The following is a 13,130-nucleotide window of genomic DNA, read 5'->3' on the forward strand; positions in this document are numbered from 1 at the left end:
GGCTATACACAGTAACAGGAAAAAACGTTTTGAAGTTATTTATTTTATTTTTTCACAATTATCGTAATTCATACAGAAAAAGATAGCTTCCTTTATTGGGAGCGTTGTTTTTGGGACTCCTCCCACTTGTTATCTTAACAACTTAACGAAGTTTATCATTTTGAGCTTTTGCCAGCATTTACTAACTTAACGCTAGTGTACAATGTATTGCCTTTAGCCATGACAATGTAACATACACAGAGTAGGAGATGTTATAGCAGTAGGACTATTTTAAAACATTGAATATAACGTCTCACTGCTACATTTAAAATGTGCATGTATTGGTTGCATTATTGTGATGCCCTGTTATTATTATGTTTTACATCAATTATATTGAGAAGTGAATGTAATGCATTTGAAACAACAGTTGGCGAACATGTAGCCTTTAAGTTCAGTTCCTGTATTTTTAAATGCACAGAAATTACTTAACTAATTGATTCAATTTACTTAATGAATTTAAGAGGGTTTTTACTATTTAAACAAGTGGATTTTCAACTGTCAGTGTTTTGTCTGAAGAAGTTCGGGCACTAGTCTGAACGAAAAACACCAAGAGTGTGTTTTACGTTTATTGTTTTAATAAAAGTTTTGCTGGTTTTATAACTTCGTGAATATTTATTCGCAGCAGTGTGCCTCGTATGCACTAGTGGTACCAACGGTTTTTCCTGTTACAATACATTTAATACAACACATACTGTAGAACTCCAAACAATATAACAGAGTTTTATTGTAATATGTACCTCATGTCAAGTGGGCATCCAGTTTAGTTGATAACTGCAGGGTATGATACCCGTGGGTTTTTATATATATATATATATATATTTTTTTTTTTGTAAACAATCTCTAGTACAGTAGCCAGTGCAAACCTCATACATGGTGCACTACATATGTGGTGGCAAATTAACTGACCATTAATTCTTTACTTATGGATAAACTGATTTTTGCTTATTGTTAAATTAAACTATTTCTCTTTCTTACATACAAATCTGTTGGTCAGCCAGCACCTACATTTAAAATAAAAAGTTATGTCTTACCATAACTTGGCATCTGTGTTGTCTTCCTTCGTTCATCCTCATGACAGGGTCTCGAATCTGACCCTCAAATCTGGCTTGGCCACATTTCACAGACTTGGATGTGACTCTCAAGCTCTTCCTTCAAACCAACAATGCCCTTTAGTCATCCATCTATCTCAGATCGAGTTGGCCAAATCCAGACATGCCACATTCAGCTATCAAAGATCGATAGAAGAGGCTCAGACATATGACGAGAGTCCTGAGATTATCCAAGTTTCTCAAGAAGAAAGGCAGGGGAGGTGGTTGGGTGAGAAAGTGAGGATGAACGAAGGAAGACAACATAGATGCCAAGTTATGGTAAGACATAACTTATCAATCTGATGTTGTCTCCTTCATTCCTCCTCACAATAGGGTCAGAGTCCCCCTATACATGAACCTTGGGTGGCCCTCATGGAAGGATATGCAGGAGCACCATCGAACCAAAGGTGGCCCTGCTCCTGGGAGTAACATCCAATTTGTAGTGCGACACAAAGGTGTGATTGCTAGACCACGAAGTTGCAACACAAATGTCATCAACAGAGGTTCTAGCATAGAAAGCTGAGGAAGTAGCCATAGATCTGGTATAATGCACTCTAGGAAGTTTTGGTAACTGCGACCCTTTGGATGAATAAATGAAAGAAATGCTACCTGAAATCCATTTTGACAAGCTAATTTTCAATACCGCTTGTCCAAGTCTATTCGAAGAGAAGGCTAAACAAAAAGCTGATCACACTTTCTGTAGTTTGATCCCATGTAGATAAAAACAGAGCTGTCTATGAATGTCTAGAAGGTGAAGAACATACTCCCCTTTGTTAGAAAAATTGTGAAAGAACACTAACAGAAAACAATATCAAGCAGTCCATACAACTGCATCTACTTTAGGCATAAAGGATGGATTAGTGCATAAGGCTATACTCTATCTTTATGGAACAAAATGTAAGGAGGTTTAGAAGATAAAGCTTGAAGCTCAGAAGTCCTCTTGGGAGAAGTCACGGCCACCAAGGCCGTTTTCCAGGACAGAAATTTCATGTCACAACTAGCCGGAAGTTCAAAGGGGCCCTATGTCAACACCTGCAGCATAAAAGTAAGGTCCCATGGGGGAGAAGGATCCCTAATTGGGGGCCTTAATAAGAATACAACCTTCATGAAAGATTTACACAATCTGAATGTGAACAAGGAATGTGTTTGGCTTGCAGTGTGAAAATTACAAATAGGGGCTAACTGGAACTTAATAGTGGAAAAGCTAGCACCCTCTTTAAAAAGGGTACTGTGAAACCGTAACACGTCTAAAACAGGTACTGAGAAAAGATCAATGCACCTGTTTGTGGCCCAAACAACAAAGTTGTTCCACTTGCCATTATAAACTTTCTTAGTGGAAGTTTTTTGTGATGCCAAAAGAATTTTTCGGACTGGGGACTGAAGCCTGGACTGTCTCATCAAGGTTGGAAGTGGAGAAACCAAGTGGTTAGTTTCAGGGTTCGAAGATTTGGGTGTTGTATTCCTGACAGGTGAGAAAGGAGGTCGTGAGTGGGCTCCAGTACTCAAGGAGGATACTTCAGATGAGAACAGAGGGAGGAGAACCACACTTGGTGAGGCCATAAAGGAACAATGAGGATGACTGAACTCTTCAATCTGCTTGCCTTCTGTAGAAATTTGAGGATGAGCAGGAGAGGAGGGTATGCATACAGAAGACCCAGAGGGTCAATTGTGGACTACAGTATTCCTTGGGGACTCCCCCGGAGGGATCAGAGAGAAGAACTTGCTGCATTTGTTGTTGAGGGGAGAGGCAAAGAGGTCACAGCAAGGTTGACCCCAACTGCTGAAGATCACGTTCGCTACTGACTGACCACTCGTGTGGAATCAGGAGTGATGTGCTGAGTCTGACTGCCAGATTGCTGGTTTTCCCTGGGCTATGCGTTGCAATTAGAAGTCAGTCTAAAGATATCGGCCACTCCTACCCTCTCACAGCCTCCCTGCACAGGGGATAAGAACATGTTCCTCCTTGCTTGTTGATATACCATACACCTGACATATTGTCAGCATGTATTGCAATAGTCCCCAAAGGGGAACATCCTGAAAGGCTTGCAATGTGAGGGCAGCTCTCATCTCTAGGACATCGATAAGCAACTTCATCTTGTGAGGCAACCACGTGCCTTGGACCATCTTCCCACTGTAATGCCCCCTCCACCTGAACTGGGTAGCATCCGTGGTCACGGTGGCTATTGGGGGATTGTTCACAAAAGGTCTGCTGAGAATAGCACTGTCTGACTGAATCAACCAACTGACATGACTCCTGCAGATGGAAGTCAATTTGATGTGAAGGGAAAAGGGCTGAGACAGGATAGACCATTGACTGGTAAGTGTCCACTGTAGAACCTGCATGAAAAACCTGGCTAGTGGTACTAACAGGATAGCTGCAGACATGGACTCCAGGACCTGCAGGATCAGTCGAGCTGTGGAGGCTTGTAGTGCTAACAGCTGTTTTACCTGATTCCTTAAAATGGCTACTCAGTGAAGAAGAAGAGAAGCTATCTGATCCTTTGTGTTGAGTTGTGTATCTATGAACTCTAGATTCTGAAACGGAATAAGATTGGACTTGCTCATGTTTATAGTGATGCCCAGGGTGTGCGCTAACTGGAGTAAATAGTCCCTGGCTTGGATTAGTTGATGCCTCATGGAAGCGGTTAGGACACAATCGTCTAAATATGGAAACACTTGGAATCTCTTGAACCTCAGGTGAGCGGCTACCACTGCCATGCATATGGTGAACATCCAGGGGGCTGTGGTAAGTCTAAAGGGCAGTGGGCTGAACTGGTAGTGACTGGTTCCCAGCCGGAAGTACAGATATCTCCTGGAGTGCCTGTTTACTTTGATGTTTCAGTATGTGTCCTTGAGATCTACAGATTATATCCAGTCATCTTTGTCAACAGTGTCAGATTGGACTGAACCGTAACCATTCGGAATATCTCTTTCTTTTGGTATTCGTTTAACTTGTGAAGATCCAGAATGGGTCTTAGGTCCCCCATCTTTTTCGGCCCTAAAAAAGAAGCAGGAGTAGGTTCTGAATCCTCTGTTTGGGACCTCGTGGATGACTCTTTATTGCAACAGCTATTGAATTTCCTGTGCTGTCTGTTCCCATTGACTGAGTGGCATGTTGGGAAGGCCTTTGGATTTCAGAAGTGGAAGGAAAAAGGGAATATAATAACCTCTGGATATCATGCTTAGCACTAAATGGTTTTGAGTCAATTGGGTCCAGGCTTCAGGGTGTAAAGCTAATCATCCCCCAACTGTCTCCAGAGATGGATAGCCGGGAAGCACTTCAGGAGTGCTGGTAAGACATATCGGGATGGGGTTCCCTAAAGCCCAGGTTCTGCGAACCCCCTCTGCCTCTGGGGTGGCATCTACCATCATACCCTCCTCCTCCTCTGCCTCTAGAGGAGGGTTCTCCACACGGGTCCTGGAATGGCCCTTGGGACTTGCAGAACCACATTTTCTTACCCCCACACTGTTTCCTGAGAAAGGACTCTGGGGTATAGAAAAGAGTCTTTCTGTCCTTCTCACTGCAGGTAAGACTTTCTAGCCAACGGGCCAAAAAGAGAGGAGCCATCGTAAGGGGCATTAATAAATGACGCCTTAAAGGGCTCCACAAAATCACATAGCCTCATTAAGGCATTTCTCCTTAGGGAAAGGCCTGAACCAGCTGCTCATGAGGTGCCCTCAGTGGTGTGGGAGATTAACTTCATTGAAGAGTTAGCAATAGACAAAAGAGTGGTCAGCTTGGGAGAAACTTTCTTAAATTCCTCCCCAGCCATGGACTCTGACAGGGAAGCTGACAGTTCGTTGATATGATCTCTCTTAAGCTGGGTGAAATGAGCCAGATAGTTTAACAACCTCAGCGCGACAGTTGCTGAGGCATAAACGCTCTTCCAATTCTGTCCAATGGTCTAGACTCCTTGTTTGCTGGATGGACATTGGCAGTCTCCTCTGCCAGCTCTTTTTTGGTGGCCACTGCTACCACGACAGCATCAACTACAGGACCCTTACTTCAGTTCTTCCTATCTGCAGGGGGTACAAGAAACCTATCGGTCCACTTGGGTATTGGCTTGATGGTGTCCAGTTCCTTCCATGCATGGTGAGATACTAAATCTACCAACAAATCCGATGGCGGGGGTAATCCAGGAAGTAGATGGACCCGTCCCAAATGCCTCCAAGAGAACTGACTCCTCAGAGGAAAAAGGTTGGGCAGACCACCCACCTTTTTGCTTCAGGATCTCTAAAATGTCTCCAAAGGAGACATCTTTAGGTGGGGATCAGAAGGATCCTTCCCTCTCATCGAAGTCAATATCCTTGGTTAAAGACTCCACGGATGAGTGCATCTGCCTCTTTTTATACATCTTCTTCCGAGGGACTTCCTCAGGTAGATACTCTGGGGAAGTATCGGAAGAAGGGATCCCTCGTGAGTGTAGGGAAATCTTGGAGGCTGCTTGGGATGGGAAGACTTGTGGCAGGACGACCGTGAGAAAGGCCTGGATCTGATGGAGGTACAAGGGCAGTTTAAGGAATTTGTGTGGTCGAACCTCCAACCCAGGAGAAAACCCTCTCTACTATCTGGAAGGCCAAAGGACCAGGACAAGCCCTCTCCACGTCCTCTGAAGCCTAAACTACTGAGGAAAAATGGCTAGGACTCACCCCGGATCCCGGATCCCCAGAAGGGATCGGACCCGAGCTATTGAGTGCCGAAGCTCCTAAGGGAAGGGATGGCTCTGAAAAAGACGGAGATGATCCCAGTCCCCAGGACCCAACACCGATGCCACAGCTACGAGACTCACTCTGCTCTAAAGGGGCCTGAATAGGGCTAGTCAAGGGCATCCTCAGTGTAGAAGAAGAGCTTCCTCTGTGCCATGTCTGACAAACACGGAAATCCTAAATCTCATGGCTCTGAAGCAGAGGACAGAACAGAGAAGGAGTCCTGATGGGGAGACCAGGGTAGCTCATGGATCCGACGGGTTGGAGCCGAGAATACCCCCTTCTGGATCTGGGCCTTAAGAAACCTCATTATATTCCTGTCCATGTCCACCTCGGACCAGCTTGAGGACCTGGAAGAAGCTGACAAGAGAGGCCAGGAGTGCTGTGACTTGGAGGACAGGCTAGGAGACTTTATCAAGGTCCTAGGATCTGAAGTCGGAGCCGATGAAGGTGTCAGGGAAATGGTAATAATCTCCCCTGGATCCAAGTAGACAGTAGGATCCAGGCAGGGAGCTGGAAGGAGTTGAATCAGCAGATTTCTTGGGCATCTTAAGCTCGAGAGAGTCCCGTGGGGAGGCAGGGAGTGACCTCTTTTTAGACTCCTTAGCAGAAGTAGTGGAAGAAGTCATCAAGGAAGGGGTCTGAGCCTCAGCCGAGGTAGGAAGAAAGCCCCTAAGAATGTGTTTGTTCCTTCTGTCGGTAAAACCCGAGGATTAAAGACACCGCAGATAGAACATTCAGCTTTTAGATGCTCGGCGCCCAGGCTGTACACACACTCCTTGAGGGCATGCTGATTTTATGCCCACAAGATGTGCACCGTTTGAAGCCAGGAACTGTTTTTTCAGCCATAACATAATACAGCCTGCCAAAACCAACTAAGAGAAAAAAAGGCAAGCTAACTTGAACTGAAACTACCACAGTCAAGCAGACAGCAAAGGTAAGAGTTTTACCATAATTACAGGTAAGTAATAGTAAATTTAACACAAAATTAACAGATTTAACTACTATGCACTAAACTAATCTAAGCTTTTTTTTTTTAAATAGGAACAAAGAGAATGCACTCACGCACACACAAACCCACACTCTAGAAAGAAGAGGGAGGAAAAAATAAAGCAAAAGGCACTTACAATTTTAAGAGAAGCTATTTGAAATGCTAACCACTCTTGAGAGTGTGAAATCCGTGTTTGACTCGCTGAAGCGGCAAACTAGTTCTGAGGTAGATGGGTGGATGAAGGGTATTGTGGATATGAGGGAGAAGCTTAAGAGTCGGATCCAAGTCTGTGAAATGTGGCCAAGCCAGATCTGAGACCTTATTGTGAGGAGGAATGAAGGAGACAACATCAGATCAAGTCATTTATCTGCATTCATCACTTCCAGTGAATAGCTCTAGGACACCTTTTAGATAGTGCCATATTGTTTCCCTTTGTACTTTATATTATCACCATTTAACATAATCTTTACTTATTTCTACGGTATCTACTTTTTTCCCACTCAGCAATAGGTCTTCTTGTTGCCTAAGCTCGTTCATTATAGTTTTCACATTATCCAGCTTTGGGATGTCCAACAACATCCATTTTCTTATCATCACCTTAGAAAGTAGCCATAATAATGAAACCAATTCCTTACTAGGGACAAGGCTAATTGGCTTCCATATGTAGTTTAATAAATACACTGTTTCAGCTGTCTCCCAGCTATTCCTCAATATCTTTTCAACCAAACAGTTCATATCACAAATTAAAACTGCCCATCTTGCTACAGCCCTAAAATTATGTCTACAGTCCTCCAATACTGTCTCCTGACATCTCCAACAATATTCATTTGCTGTAAGGGAATATCTTGTTCAGTTTATTCAGGGTGTAAAAAGACTTATGTACATGCTTTCATCCAAATATTTGAAATTTTCTTGCCTTGGTTACTTTTAATGGTATCCCATACATTTCCAACAAAGACCTGTCAGTCTTATTATATTTAACTGTCTCTCCCACGTAGATACCAGTTCCTTCCTAGTACTTTCCTTTTTAGTATCAAGCAGGGTCTAATATATTCTGCTTATTAGCCTAATTCTAGTACACTGATGTCCCCTTGCCTCCTGTAATATTTAAACCAGTACTAGCTCCCCTTTTTACTGTCTGTTCATCATAGTTTTACAGTACACTCAGAAGGCCTGACATTTGCATCCAGCTATTGTGGGAGAATCCATATTCCTCCCTTATGTCCTCCCACATAATCTCTTTATCTCTTTTCCTTACTTGCTCCCAACAGAATATGTTCTTACTTCTCTGCCACCAGTCCTTGCAGTGGATGTATCCATTTGAAGAGGAGGTTTCTCTTCTCCAGCTGGCGACAATTCAAACACCCTTTACTTGCCTGCTTTCTTTATAACTTTTCTCTATCATGTTTTTAAACCAATACATAATTATCCTTTCCTTTTCTAGCCCTCAACACTGTTCGAATTCTCATTTTTTTTAACTATTTTGTCTTCTTCTGCTCATTCAAACCTAGTTCTTTCCAGTTGGCAAACTATGTCTTAGCTTGTAAATAGCATGCATCCTTAGCTGTGTGGCTGTGCACAAAACTCCAAAAGGTTTGACAACGTTAACCCTCCTTCATCGCTGGAATAGTTGCTGACAGAAGAAACTAGGAAGGCCTTCTCCTTAGATGAGTACTTTGAAATTGGCTTTAAGCGTGTGTGTTCCTCACTACTGTCTGCCTTTGAATCCCCTTACAATTACGTGTAGCTGGTTGTTACACTTGTTTCTTGTACCTTTTCACTTGTGGCTGACTAAAGTGTGTTTTTACATTAAGAAGACTGGAACTGCAATTCCAGTGGGAGGAGAAAGGTAGCCTGGTCTGTTCAAGTTGGAAACAGCATAAGGAGGCTTAAAGTGAGAATTACTTGTAGCTAGTTACTTGTTTCCTATACCTTTTAACTTTTGGCAACTTAAGTGTGTTTTTACATTAAAAAAGCTGGGACTGCAATTCTGGTGGGAGTAGAAAGGTCAGTCCGAACAGGGAAACACACAAGGGAGATTAAAGTGACAATTACTTGATATAACTAGTTGGTAAGTTTTCACTTTTGGCTAACCAAAGTGTGTGTTTTTACATTATGAAGAATGGGACTGCTATTCTAGTGGCAGTAGTAAAGTTGAGAAACACATAGGGAGGCTTAAAGTGAGATTGTTTCATCAGCCAGATGGATTTTTATTGACTTAAATGAGTTAATCTACACTCAAGAGCTACTTTTGCTCTTGTTTTATATTAAGAAGTTCCAGGATCGTCCATCTTGTGATAGAAGGTGTTTACCTGGTCTCTCTGAGTTAACCAGCACTCCAAAGAGCTTAAAGTGTAGTCATTTATTGGCCAGAGGGCTTGGGGGTTAGTTTTCAGCTTTTTCTGTTCACTATACATTATGCACACTTTTGCAGAGTTGTTCACTGCTCAGTGGTGGTTAGAAGTACTCTGTATAGTAGGAAACCTATAAAGTTAGTACTTATGATATTAACCAATAACAAATAACAAAGAAAAGCTCTGCATGGAACTAAGTTTAGGGTAGTTAGATACTGTCACACAGCACTAAGATTATAGCACTATCTAAAATCTACTTTTACTCTAGGCACTCGGGTGACGCATGTAAAACCAAGACACTAAAACATAATAGCACAACCCTAACACAGGTCCTGACATCTTGGATTTGCACTTTCCTAATGTCTCTGTGGCCAGTTTGGTAGATATGGACATCTTGAGACAACGTAGAAGTTGTCTCATGTACTCAGACAAACTCTTAATCCTTAAAGAAATTAACACAGTATGCGAGAGATGTACATACATAACTTCCTTGTTGGTAAAAATCTCACTTACAAACAAGGCTGTCAAAAACACACACACACACTACAAACTTCACACATACCACTCACCACACACATAGACCTTCTTATGCTCAAGCATTAAAAAAAAAAAAACTCTCCGTACCTCAAAGACCTCCTACGCCATCAAACTGCAACACTCACCCTCACTAATCAGTAAAGCACACACCAAAAACACCTAACACTACACATAAGCCTACACCCAATGATTCCTAAAGAACAAAGTACATAAGGCAAGCAAACACTTTACCTAGTACTCTTGTCATAAGGGATTTTATTGTACAACACACATATACTACTCTCACCAGGTTGTACAAGGAGAAGATAACAGTTGCCTATCTGGACCTACGATTAACAATATTATGCATGCAACAGGTACCAATATGACGCTATCATAGTTCATGTGGGTGTAAATTACCTGAGGTGTACCTCACTGGACTATATAAAAAGAGACATTCTGGATCTTTCTGAACATATGTCACAGACAGGTACGTGCGTTGCACTGTCCAGCTGTCTATCTTCCCCAAGGATGATGCCACAGTATGAACAGAAAATGACTAGTTTTAATAATTGGCTTAGTTTCTGGTGTCACTCCAGGGGAAATCCAATATCAATCAGCATGGGAGGACATGGTTAACTGACCACTTTGCTCTGCCAAGGATTGTCTGCTCCTGCCCCCCAGGATTACGGACATTGGCTATAACTGTATCTCCTTATGGACTTTTTTAGGTAATGTCAACATGAAAGAACTGCTAACATATCAAAGAAACTTAAAGCAGCCTTAAGGTATTACTGCTCAATGCTAGGAACATAAACAAGAAACTCCACACCCTATAAGCTTTCCTCACTCTGGAGAATGTTGACATCAGTGGTGTTAAAGAGACTTGGTTTAAAGTAGCAGAAACCAATCTGGCAATGGCAGGTTACAGTGCCTTCCACACATTTAGGCCAAGAACAACACCGACAGAGGTAAAAATGGAGGTGTCTGAGTTTATGCTAGCAGTAAATACAACTCTAGTTTGATTAAACACGATGATGCACTGGAGTTCATCCATATCCAAGCCTCTATAGACAAGGTTCATTACCATGTAATTGCCAGCTACAGGTCACCCTCTATGATTCACCAAGCTCACACCTCATACCTAGGCCGACATCTAGAGGTGCTCACCATCCAACCAAATACCCAATTCATGGCAGACTTTTAACTACCCCTGTATAGACTGGGAAATGTGCACTGCCTCTTCCTCACAGGCACAGCTTTTCCTAGACTTCCTCAACACAAACACCCTGGACCAGACAGTGCACTTTCCAACCAGAGAATCAAACATATTGGAATTAGTACTCATCAACATGAGGGAGTGCTGTACCCCCACATATCAAGTCTTCAGTGGTGAAGATGGATCACAAAGCTGTCTCCCTTGAAATAAGATTCAACCCAGAAAACCCAACTAAATTCATTAAAGCAAACTACATCCTATTAAGCAACAGTTTGTCAAAATTCACAGCTCCCCAAACCCCAAAACAAAGCTACCTATGCAGAATTATTTACGGAAATCCTGCGCAGACATGTAAATGGCTGAATTGAGGCTGCTGTACCTAACAGATGTAAGCCGAGATCTAACACAAAAAACAGACCTCACTGGTGGAATCCTTATCTTAAAAAGCTATATAACAAAAGGAAAAAAGCCATGGCCAAAATCTCTCATAGAGATTCAACTAAAATAAAATTTGACACCCACATCCACTACACAATCAAGAAAATCCACCAAAAGTTAGGTCTCCTCTACAGGCACAACCTGTCAAACTCTTGCATCCACCTTCCTACCCCCCCTTATGTATGGTGCCCCTCTTTTCACCAATCTCCATTTTGGCCTTTGGTCCAAACTTGAATCCTGCTACCACAAGATCTCCAAATTTGCAACCAATTTAAAAAACTCATCCCACCACTGCCACTCCCTCCTCACCCTCAACTGGCTTGAGCTACCCAACTACCTCAGTTACCTACAACTCACCATTGCCCACAAGCTCATCTTTAAACCTGTCAACTGCCCAGCTCTCGCTACTTCCTTAAAACCTTACATTCACAACCACTCACTCAGATCCAAAAAACAAAATCTCCTTCAGGTCCATAAACCTGCATGACTTCCTGGCCATCTACTGCTGTCCCACTCCTTAGCTAAACATTAGAACTCTCTCCCCACACCTACGCAAGCTACCTAACCATACAAATTTCAAATCTCAGCTACTCTCTCATCTTTCTTCCAAATGAGAATGCCCTTGCCACACTCCAACTTAACCCCCTGCCCCCCCTCATTCCACCTTGCACTGACTCATCAAACTACCTCTACTATTACTTCATCCCAGCCAAAACAATCCCTCCCCTACTAAAAACTAATTTTCTCTCTAATAGCTATTGTACTATACTCTCCAATCTCAAATATACTATTACCCTCTCCATGCATAATATTTTCCTAACCTACTAATGGTTAGTAGCTACATATTTTGAAATGTTAAACCTACAATTGAGTTTAACAAAAATATTCACTTTATGCAAATGTTGAAATTTCTGTACTGAATTTTGTCTTTTCAGTTTTGTAACATTGTGACAAGCCAATTGCAAATATCATGAAGTTTATCTGTAAATGTTTAATTAGCTGTATGAACTATGTCTTTTTGTAATATGTGAAATGTAACTTCCAATTATTGTGGAGCTTTTCTCCCTGGGCCTCCACTGAAAACGGACTCTTCTTGGCCCAGTGGACTTCCCAATTCATCAAACTTAAAATAAATAAAAAATAAAGCCCAGCAAGGCCAATTACAACATCAGGATAGCCTCCCAGGCTAAGGACAATCACAAGGTCTTCTTCAGCTATGTCACGAATCTTAAGGGTAATACTCTTCAGTGTGCAGAGCTGGAGGTAAATGGCACAAGCTTCACTGACCAAGGTGACACAACAAATCTACTGGCTGATAAATTCAGCTCTAACTTCACCCCCACTATCTGCTGTGAAATCCCTTTTAGCATACACCACCAACTATCAATAGGAATCCAGTCTTGCAGATGCTTGCTAATGTCAAAAACACTGCTTCAGTGGATCTCAACAATATCCCTGGTTGCCTCCTAAATAGCTTAAAACGTAAACTAGCAGGACCACTTCAGGCACTCTTCAACTACAGCCTCAAAACAGGTTAAGTGCCAGGTGACTGGAGGACCACAATGGTCATCCCTCTTCATAGATCATTAATTGACCCTAGGAACTAAAGACCCATCAACTGGCAAGTTTGATATGCAAAGCACTGGAACAAATTATCATGGAAATTATCAACAAGGACACTGGCAACCTAGAGACACTGGACCCTTCCCAGTTTGGCTTTGTTAAGGGACGATCCTGCCTATTTAACCTGGTAGACTTCTTCAAGAGGATCTCAATGG

General features: G+C 42.4%; 1 protein-coding gene across 1 annotated transcript in view; it reads right to left on the bottom strand.

Moving 5' to 3' along the window:
* Positions 1–13,130, bottom strand: part of TRERF1 (transcriptional regulating factor 1) — a 1,546,663-nt gene that overhangs the window by 271,441 nt on the left and 1,262,092 nt on the right. The gene's annotated exons all lie outside the window — the stretch shown is intronic.

The sequence above is a fragment of the Protopterus annectens genome, chromosome 1.part0 (assembly GCF_019279795.1).
Source record: "Protopterus annectens isolate FY-2018-M chromosome 1.part0, PAN1.0, whole genome shotgun sequence".
Classification (NCBI taxonomy): domain Eukaryota; kingdom Metazoa; phylum Chordata; order Ceratodontiformes; family Protopteridae; genus Protopterus; species Protopterus annectens.